The 8,919-nt window shown below is 44.4% G+C and overlaps 1 long non-coding RNA gene across 1 annotated transcript in view; it reads right to left on the bottom strand.

Annotated features, from left to right (window-relative positions):
* Nucleotides 1-1,433, bottom strand: part of LOC112070658 (uncharacterized) — a 5,525-nt gene extending 4,092 nt beyond the window's left edge. Inside the window, exon 1 of the long non-coding RNA XR_002893941.1 lies at nt 1,334-1,433. This is a non-coding gene — a long non-coding RNA (uncharacterized lncRNA). The remainder of the gene's footprint in view (nt 1-1,333) is intronic.
* Between the last annotated feature and the right edge of the window lie 7,486 nt (nt 1,434-8,919).

Raw genomic sequence — 8,919 nt, 5'->3', positions numbered from 1 at the left:
AATATAACGCATGTGGTGTGTTATAGATTTGCATACTCCCACCTTCCTTACTATCGTATTAACCCCTCGTTTCATGTGTCTCTCTCAGGCCGGTGGTAGCTGTCCCCTTCAGGAAGGTGAGGTGCCGGAGGTCCCTCCGCCCCCTCTGGAAATCGAGGGGCCTGCAGTACCTCGTTGGACTGGGAGGTGTACGGCCCGGAGGAGAGGTGCTGGGTACCGGGGAGAGACATTTAGATCCTTCCCTCTTGGTTGATTTCACCTGTCGCCACCTCGGATTGTCCTGCGCCTCGCCCTCCGGGTCGTCCTCGGAGGCCGGGGTCGGCGCGCTGCGGGAGCCGCGCGTCAGAGGGGGGGTACTGTCACGAGTCCCGCGAAGATGGTGCTCTTTCCCGTTCGGGCGCGCTCGGCGGTCGTCGTCACCGGCCTACTAGCTGCCATCGATTTCTTTCCTTTTGTTTCTGTTAGTTTGGCTGATTGGGTGCACCTGTTTTGAGTTTAGTTTTGTGGGTTGGTTTATTTAAGGGAAGTAAGCCCGCTGGGTTTTGTGCGGGCTTGTTATTCTGTTTTTTTGGTGGGTGATTTAGATAGTGGATTCTGTCCTATATATGTTGGACGTATTTTTGACCGCCCTTTGTTGTGTGGCGTAGCCGTCTCATTTGATTATTCTGGTTGAAATAATAAATCCACTTGCTCGGAACTCCTGCTGCTCTGCACCTGACTCCTTCATCTCACCATTGGAGTTGTAACACTTCCAAAACATCCAGGTAATAGAATGTCATTAAATAGACTAGAACCTTCCAAAGCAAGTGTATATTAAGCAATAAGGCATGAGGGTGTGTGGTATATGGCCAATGTACTACGGCTAAGGATTGTTTTTCGCACAACGCAAAGCAGAGTGCCTGGATACAGCCCTTAGCTGTGGTATATTGGCCATAATACCACAAACCCCCAAGGTGCCTTATTGCTATTAGAAACTGGTTACCAACGTAATTAGCAGTAGAATGAAATGCTTTGTCATACCCATGGTATGCAGTCTGATATACCACGGCTGTGAGCCAATCAGCATTCAGGGCTAGACCATTATATAATATCTCAGAACTTGTTAGAGTAACCAGGTTGGCCTGCTTCTCATTACCAGGGGTCTTGTAAGAGCTACCAGGTCTCTGAACACATACACTGACACATACACACACGTACACACACACACATGCACACGCACACACACACATACAGTGACACACAAATACAGTAACACCCACACACATACACACAGAAAGAAAAAGATAGAAATTTAGATACACACACACACACACACACATACGCACACACTCACCCTGGATCAGCTCTCTGCTAATTTGAGACATGGTTTAAAACGTTGTTGAGCGGAAAATACTGGGTGTCAGCTCAGCGGCTCGTATAAACGTCCTCTTGAACTTCCTGTATCAGCAGCTTACAGACCTAGCCTGCAGAGGGAGGAGGGAGGGAGGGAGGAGATGCAGAGTGAGAAATAGAGAGAGAGAGGGGGGGAGAGGGAGAGCAAGGGGGAGAGAGAGAGGGAGAGAGATGGGAGAGAAAGGAGGGGAGGGGTGGAAGAAGATGAGAGAGAGAAGAAGACAGAGAGAGAGAGAGAGAGAGAGAGAGAGAGAGAGAGAGAGAGAGAGAGAGAGGGTGAGAGAGAGAGAGAGAGAGAGAGAAGAGAGAGAGAGAGAGAGAGAGAGAGAGAGAGAGAGGAGAGAGAGAGAGAGAGAGAGAGAGAGAGAGGATGAAGCAGACTGATGACAGAACCAGTCATGCTTGACTACTCACTCCAGTACACAGTATGATCCTATTATTGTGTTATCTATACAGACCTTTCTCTGATGGATGAATAACCATTAACTCATCACCTAGTCAGCAGAGTTACTGGGACTTCATCATGGCCTCTACTCATGTGTGGCATTCTATTTTGAATTGGTCTTTGTCTTTGAGACAGCTCCTTTCAGAAATAATGGCAGGCATAACACAACACAAATGTGTTGGTCTTACATTCCTGTTAGGACTGTCTATTCTTTTCATTTTGGGGGTTTAACATTTATCCGTTTTGTACGTGTCGTGCCTATAAACTGAACATGCCTTCTGCAAACCCTCAAGAGATTTCTGACATTAACAACCGTTTAACAAGCTAACAACATATCTCTGTTGAATTTTCTTGTGTGGAGTTTGAACCTTGTAAATGGCCATGAATGTGGGTTTGCTAGCCTTTCTCACTTGCTTGGCTTGCTCCTCTCTCTCTTCTCTCTCTCTTCTCTCTCTCTCTTCTCTCTCTCTCTCTCTCTCTCTCTCTCTCTCTCTCCTTCTCTCTCTCTCTCTCTCTCTTCTCTCTCTCTCTCTCTTTATCTCCTCTCCTCTCCTGCTGTTTTGCCTCTCACTCCTGCCCTCTGGGCAGTGTGTCTCCCTGCTTGCCCGTGGAACAAACTCCTTTCAGTGCTCCCCTATGGTTCCCTCTCCCCGCTACACACACACGCACAAATGCTACACAACACACACACGGGAAAGCACACACACACACACACACACACACACACACACACACACACACACACACACACACACACACACACACACACACACACACACACACACACACACACACACACACACACACACACACACACACACACACATACATACATACATAAACACACAGTTACACTAAGTAATTCCCTCCCCTCACTGACGCACACTCACACCCACAATACACACACAGAAACCCTCATTGCGATTACCTCTCCTATTCTGACACCACACAGACCGTGTCACACTCTTTTCTCTGCATGCTCCGACGGAATGTTAGTGGCACATGGACATTGCCATGGCAACGCAGGTTAGGCAGAACAGAGCAGAGAACAGAGCAGAGCTCTCTCTCTCTCTCTCTTTCTCTCTCTTTCTCTCTCTTTCTCTCTCTTTTTCAGATGGTCAATGTCAACCTGTGTGTTACACAAAGAGAAATCAGTTTATCTTCTTTCTATCATTCTCCCCAGTTTCTCTTCTCTCTCTTCTCTCTATCACTCCCTGCAGTCTCTCCTCTCTCTTCTGTATCATTCCCCCAGTCTCTCTTCTCTCTCTTCTCTATCATTCCCCCCAGTCTCTCTTCTCTTCCTGTCTTTCTTCACTCCAATTCCTCCTCTCTCACTGCGATGAGTGCAACATGTAATGGTTGTGATTTTCTATTGAACCAACAAACTGGGATCGAAATTCAATTATCTCCCTCTACCTCTCCATCCTTCTCCTCCTCTCCTCTCTCTCCCTCCTCTCCCTTTCTCTCCTTATGTTCTCTTCTCTCTCATCACAGCTGAGTCACACTAACCACCCAGAATCACACTCCTCTACCTGCCATCATCCCTCTCTCTCTCTCTCTCTCTCTCTCTCTCTCTCTCTCTCTCTCTCTCTCTCTCTCTCTCTCTCTCTCTCTCTCTCTCTCTCTCTCTCTCTCTCTCTCTCTCTCTCTCTCTCTCTCTCTCTCTCTCTCTCTCTTCTCTCTTTCTCTCTTCATTGTATTTGTCACATGCGCCAAATACCACAGGTGTAGGTAGACAATACAGTGAAATTCTTACTTACAAGGCCCTTAACCAACAGTGCAGTTTTAAGAAAAATAAGGGTTAAGAAAGTATTTACTAAAATAATCTGAAGTAAAAAGGAAAAGAAAAACTGAAAAATAACTAATAATTAAGGAGCAACAATAAAATAACAGTAGCGAGGCTGTATACAGGGAGTATCGATACAGAGTCAATCAAAGTAATTGAGGTAATATGTACATGCAGGTAGAGGTAAAGTGACTATGCATGGATAATAAACAGAGAGTAGCAGCAGCGTAAAAATGGGGGTGGGGGGTAGGACAATGCGTACACCCTGTAGTGCCTTGCGGTCGGAGGCCGAGCAGTTGCCATACCAGGCGGTGATGCAATAAGTTCTCGATGGTGCAGCTGTAGAACTTTTTGAGGATCTGAGGACCCATGACAAATATTTTCAGTCTCCTGAGAGGGAATAGACATTGTCGTGCCCTCTTCACGACTGTCTTGGTGTGTTTGAACCATGATAGTTTGTTGGTGATGTGGACAGCAAGGAACTTGAAGCTCTCAACCTGCTCCACTACAGCCCCGTCGATGAGAATGGGGGCGTMCTCGGTCCTCCTTCTCCTGTAGTCCACAATCATGTCCTTTGATCAATCATCTCCTTTGATCACGTTGAGGGAGAGATTGTTATCCTGGCACCACACTGCCAGGTCTCTGACCTCCCTATAGGCTGTCTCATCATTGTTGTGTCGTCGGCAAACTTAATGATGGTGTTGGAGTCATGCTTGGCCATGCAGTCATGGGTGAACAGGGAGTATAGGAGAGGACTGAGCACGCACCCCTGAGGGGCCCCCGTGCTGAGGATCAGCGTGGCAGATGTGTTGTTATCTACCATTACCACATGGGGGCAGCCCATCAGGAATTCCAGGATCCAGTTGCAGAGGGAGGAGTTTAGTTCCAGGGTCCTTAGCTTAGTGATAAGATTTGAGGGCACTATGGTGTTGAACGCTGAGCTGTAGTCAATGAATAGCATTCTCACGTAGGTGTTCCTTTTGTCCAGGTGGGAAAGGGCAGTGTGGAGTGCAATAGAGATTGCATCTGTTGATCTGTTGGGGCGGTATGCAAATTYGAGTGGGTCTAGGGATCCTGGGATAATGGTGTTGATGTGAGCCATGACCAGCCTTTCAAAGCACTTCATGGCTACAGACGTGAGTGCTACGGGTCGGTAGTCATTTAGGCAGGTTAACTTGGTGTTCTTGGGCCTAGTATACAGTATTTCAGGGTTTTATGAGGAAATCCACTTCATCATTTGTGGGTATGTTATTGGTTATATTGTGTGGTAATGTTATGCGGTTATGTTATTTGTTATACTATGTGGTAATGTTATGTGGTAATGTTATTGGTTATAATGTGTGGTAATGTTATGTGGTTATGTTATTTGTTATATTATGTGGTAATGTTATGTGGTAATGTTATTGGTTATATTGCGTGGTAATGTTATGTGGTTATGTTATGTGATTATGTTATTGGTTATGTGGTAATGTTATTGATTATGTGGTAATGTTATTGGTTATGTGGTAATGTTATTGGTTATATTATGTGGTAATGTTATTGGTTATATTATGTGGTTATATTATGTGGTTATATTATGTGGTTATATTATGTGGTTATATTATTGGTAATGTTATTGGTTGTATTGGTTATATTATTGGTTATGTTATTGGTTATATTATTGGTTATATTGTGTGGTAATGTTATGTGGTTATGTTATGTGATTATGTTATTTTGGTTATGTGGTAATGTTATTGGTTATGTGGTAATGTTATTGGTTATGTGGTAATGTTATTGGTTATATTATGTGGTAATGTTATTGGTTATATATTATGTGGTATATTATGTGTTATATTATGTGGTTATATTATTGGTTATATTATGTGGTTATATTATGTGGTTATATTATTGGTATGTTATTGGTCTGTATTGTTATGTTATTGTTATGTTATTGTTAATTATTGGTTATATATTGTTATGTTATTGGTTATATTATTGGTTATATTATGTGGTTATATTTATGTGGTTATATTATGGTCATATGTTTATTGGTTATATTATGTGGTTATATTATTTGGTTATGTTATTGGTTATATTATTGGATTATATTATGTGGTTATATTTATGGATATTATTGTTATTGGTTATATTATGTGGTTATATTATGTGGTAATGTTATTGGTTATATTATGTGGTGATGTTATTGGCCCAGTATCCATGTACTGTATGACACTTTCTCCTCCCTATTGGACATAGACATGCCACATCTACACTGAGTTTACAAAACATTAAGAACATCACATAGACTGACCAACATGACATCTTTCCATGACATAGACTGACCAGGTGAATTCAGGTGAAAGCTATGAACCTTCATAGATGTCATTTGTTAAATCCACTTCAATCAGTGTAGATCAAGGGGAGGAGACAGGTTAAAGAAGGTTTTTCAAGCCGTGAGACAATTGAGACATGGATTGTGTGCCATTCATAGGGTGATTGGGAAAGACAGAATACTGAAGTGCCCTTGAACGGGGTATGGTAGCAGGTATCAGGCGCACTGGTTTATGTCAAGTGTACGCTAAGAATMCTGAAGCAAGTACAGGGAGGGAATTTAATAAACAACGGAACATGGAACAACACAAGAAACACAAGTAGCGTACAGACATGAAACACAGAAACAGAGTCAATAACACCTGGGGAAAGAACCAAAGGGAGTGACAGATATAGGGGAGGTAATCAGGAAGATGATGGAGTCCAGGTGAGTCTCATGAGGTGCAGGTGCGCGTAACGATGGTGGCAGGTGTGCGTAATAATGAATAAACTGGCGACGTCGAGCGCCAGAGAGGGAGAGTGGGAGTAGACGTGACAGGTTTGTGTCAAAAACTGCAACTCTGCTGGGTTTTTCACACTCAACAGTTTCCCGTTTGTATCAAGGTCCACCACCCAAAGGACATCCAGCCTACTTGACACAACTCTGGGAAGCATTGGAGTCAACATGGACCAGCATTCCTGTGGAACGCTTTCAACACTTTGTAGCGTCCATGCCCCGACGACTTAAGGCTGTTCTGATGGCAAAAGGGGGAGGGGTGCAACTCAATACTAGGAAGGTGTTCCTAATGTTTGGTATACTCAGTGTATGAGTGACGGTGCCACTATTGTTGAACCAACATTGTTTCCACGTCATTTCAACCTAAGAAATGTATGTGAGGAAGTTGAATCAAAGTGGAAAATGTATTGGATTAGCAAAAAGTCATCACCGTAAGGGTATTTCGTCTTTTTCTTCACCAATTTTTTACCTAAATCCATTGACATGGTGACCCTTTTTGTGGATTTCCTGTTGAATTCATGTTAGTTGACAACTGAACCAAATGTAAATCAAAACTAGACATTGAACTGACGTTTGTGTCCAGTGGGGGGGTTCTATTGGATAGGTCACACAGTGGGAGTTAATAGACCCACCACCGCAGAACTTTCATCCCATTTTCTCACATCACTTTCAAGAAAAGTRTGTGTGCGTGCGTGCTTGTTTGCGTGTTCCCAAAACCACATTCTGCTGATAGGATTACAGGACTGCTATTTGTTTTGCAGTTAACATAGACTAATGAGTATTAATATTGGTCCAAGGTTACTGTGTGAGTCAGAGGCCGTCGGTGCCGTTTAACATGAGGGAGGACCTTTTATTTTTTTTCATGAGCTTGGCCTTATTTCTATTCCAGCATATTGGATGACTGTCTTTCATATTCCGTTCGCCCAGTTCAATATAACATAGGTTTAGGCTACTACATGATACTTGATATTTCCCAATACCCATCATGAGGTTGCTACAACCTAGCCTATAAATAAAAGTTTACAACGTAAATGTACACAGGTTGAGAGAAAAATTTGAGATGACAGACGGTGACACATGGACAGACAGTGACACATTCAATACCCCCTTGCACACTCTTGCCTGCATCTACAGTAGCTGATCTAGGGTGTAATCATTAGTCCAACAGTTGCAAACGAGAGTTTCTATTCGGCAAATGCAGGTATGTTTATCCCCGTTTCGTTCCGTATGCTTCCGTTTAAGAAATGTTTTTCAACAGAATCGGCGGAATGAATAAACCCCTGATCATATGTAAACACAGTTCAGTTTCATAGCAGCCACGTTGTATTATTTTTCGCATATATGCGCTCTCCTCTCACCTTTTCCCTTTGCTTGTGGACTTCAATGCACAACACAACAGCTGTATGTGACCAGGCGAAAAAACCTTTCCAAGCAAAACCATATCATAACCGTTACATACAGCCTACATCGTTGTCACCATATTAGCTAAAGTAACGTCATAGTCAACATAGATAATAGAACTAACACGTTAGTAAACCGGCTACAATCATGCAGTACAGTGTACAGTCAGTAAACAGTTTAGCAGTTACACCGGCGGGCTGTGGTTGCAAGTCAAGGACTAGTCAAGGACCATATCACCTCCACCCTACCTGACACCCTAGACCCACTCCAATTTGCTTACCGACCCAATAGGTCCACAGACAACGCAATCGCAACCACACTGCACACTGCCCTAACCCATCTGGACAAGAGGAATACCTATGTGAGAATGCTGTTCATCGACTACAGCTCAGCATTTAACACCATAGTACCCTCCAAACTCGTCATCAAGCTCGAGATCCTGGGTCTCAACCCCGCCCTGTGCAACTGGGTCCTGGACTTCCTGACGGGCCGCCCCCAGGTGGTGAGGGTAGGTAACAACATCTCCACCCCGCTGATCCTCAACACCGGGGCCCCACAAGGGTGCGTTCTGAGCCCTCTCCTGTACTCCCTGTTCACCCACGACTGCGTGGCCATGCACGCCTCCAACTCAATCATCAAGGTTGCGGACGACACTACAGTAGTAGGCTTGATTACCAACAACGACGAGACGGCCTACAGGGAGGAGGTGAGGGCCCTCGGAGTGTGGTGTCAGGAAAATAACCTCACACTCAACGTCAACAAAACAAAGGAGATGATTGTGGACTTCAGGAAACACAGAGGGAGCACCCCCTATCCACATCGACGGGACAGTAGTGGAAAGGTGGAAAGTTTTAAGTTCCTCGTGTACACATCACGGACAAACTGAATTGGTCCACCCACACAGACAGCGTTGTGAAGAAGGCGCAGCAGCGCCTCTTCAACCTCAGGAGGCTGAAGAAATTCGGCTTGTCACCAAAAGCACTCACAAACTTCTACAGATGCACAATCGAGAGCATCCTGTCGGGCTGTATCACCGCCTGGTACGGCAACTACTCCGCCCACAACCGTAAGGCTCTCCAGAGGGTAGTG

Source organism: Salvelinus sp. IW2-2015, unplaced genomic scaffold, assembly GCF_002910315.2.
Source record: "Salvelinus sp. IW2-2015 unplaced genomic scaffold, ASM291031v2 Un_scaffold1383, whole genome shotgun sequence".
Lineage (NCBI taxonomy): Eukaryota > Metazoa > Chordata > Actinopteri > Salmoniformes > Salmonidae > Salvelinus > Salvelinus sp. IW2-2015.
Note: the sequence above shows the minus strand (reverse complement) of the source record. Positions and strands in the feature narration are given on the sequence as shown.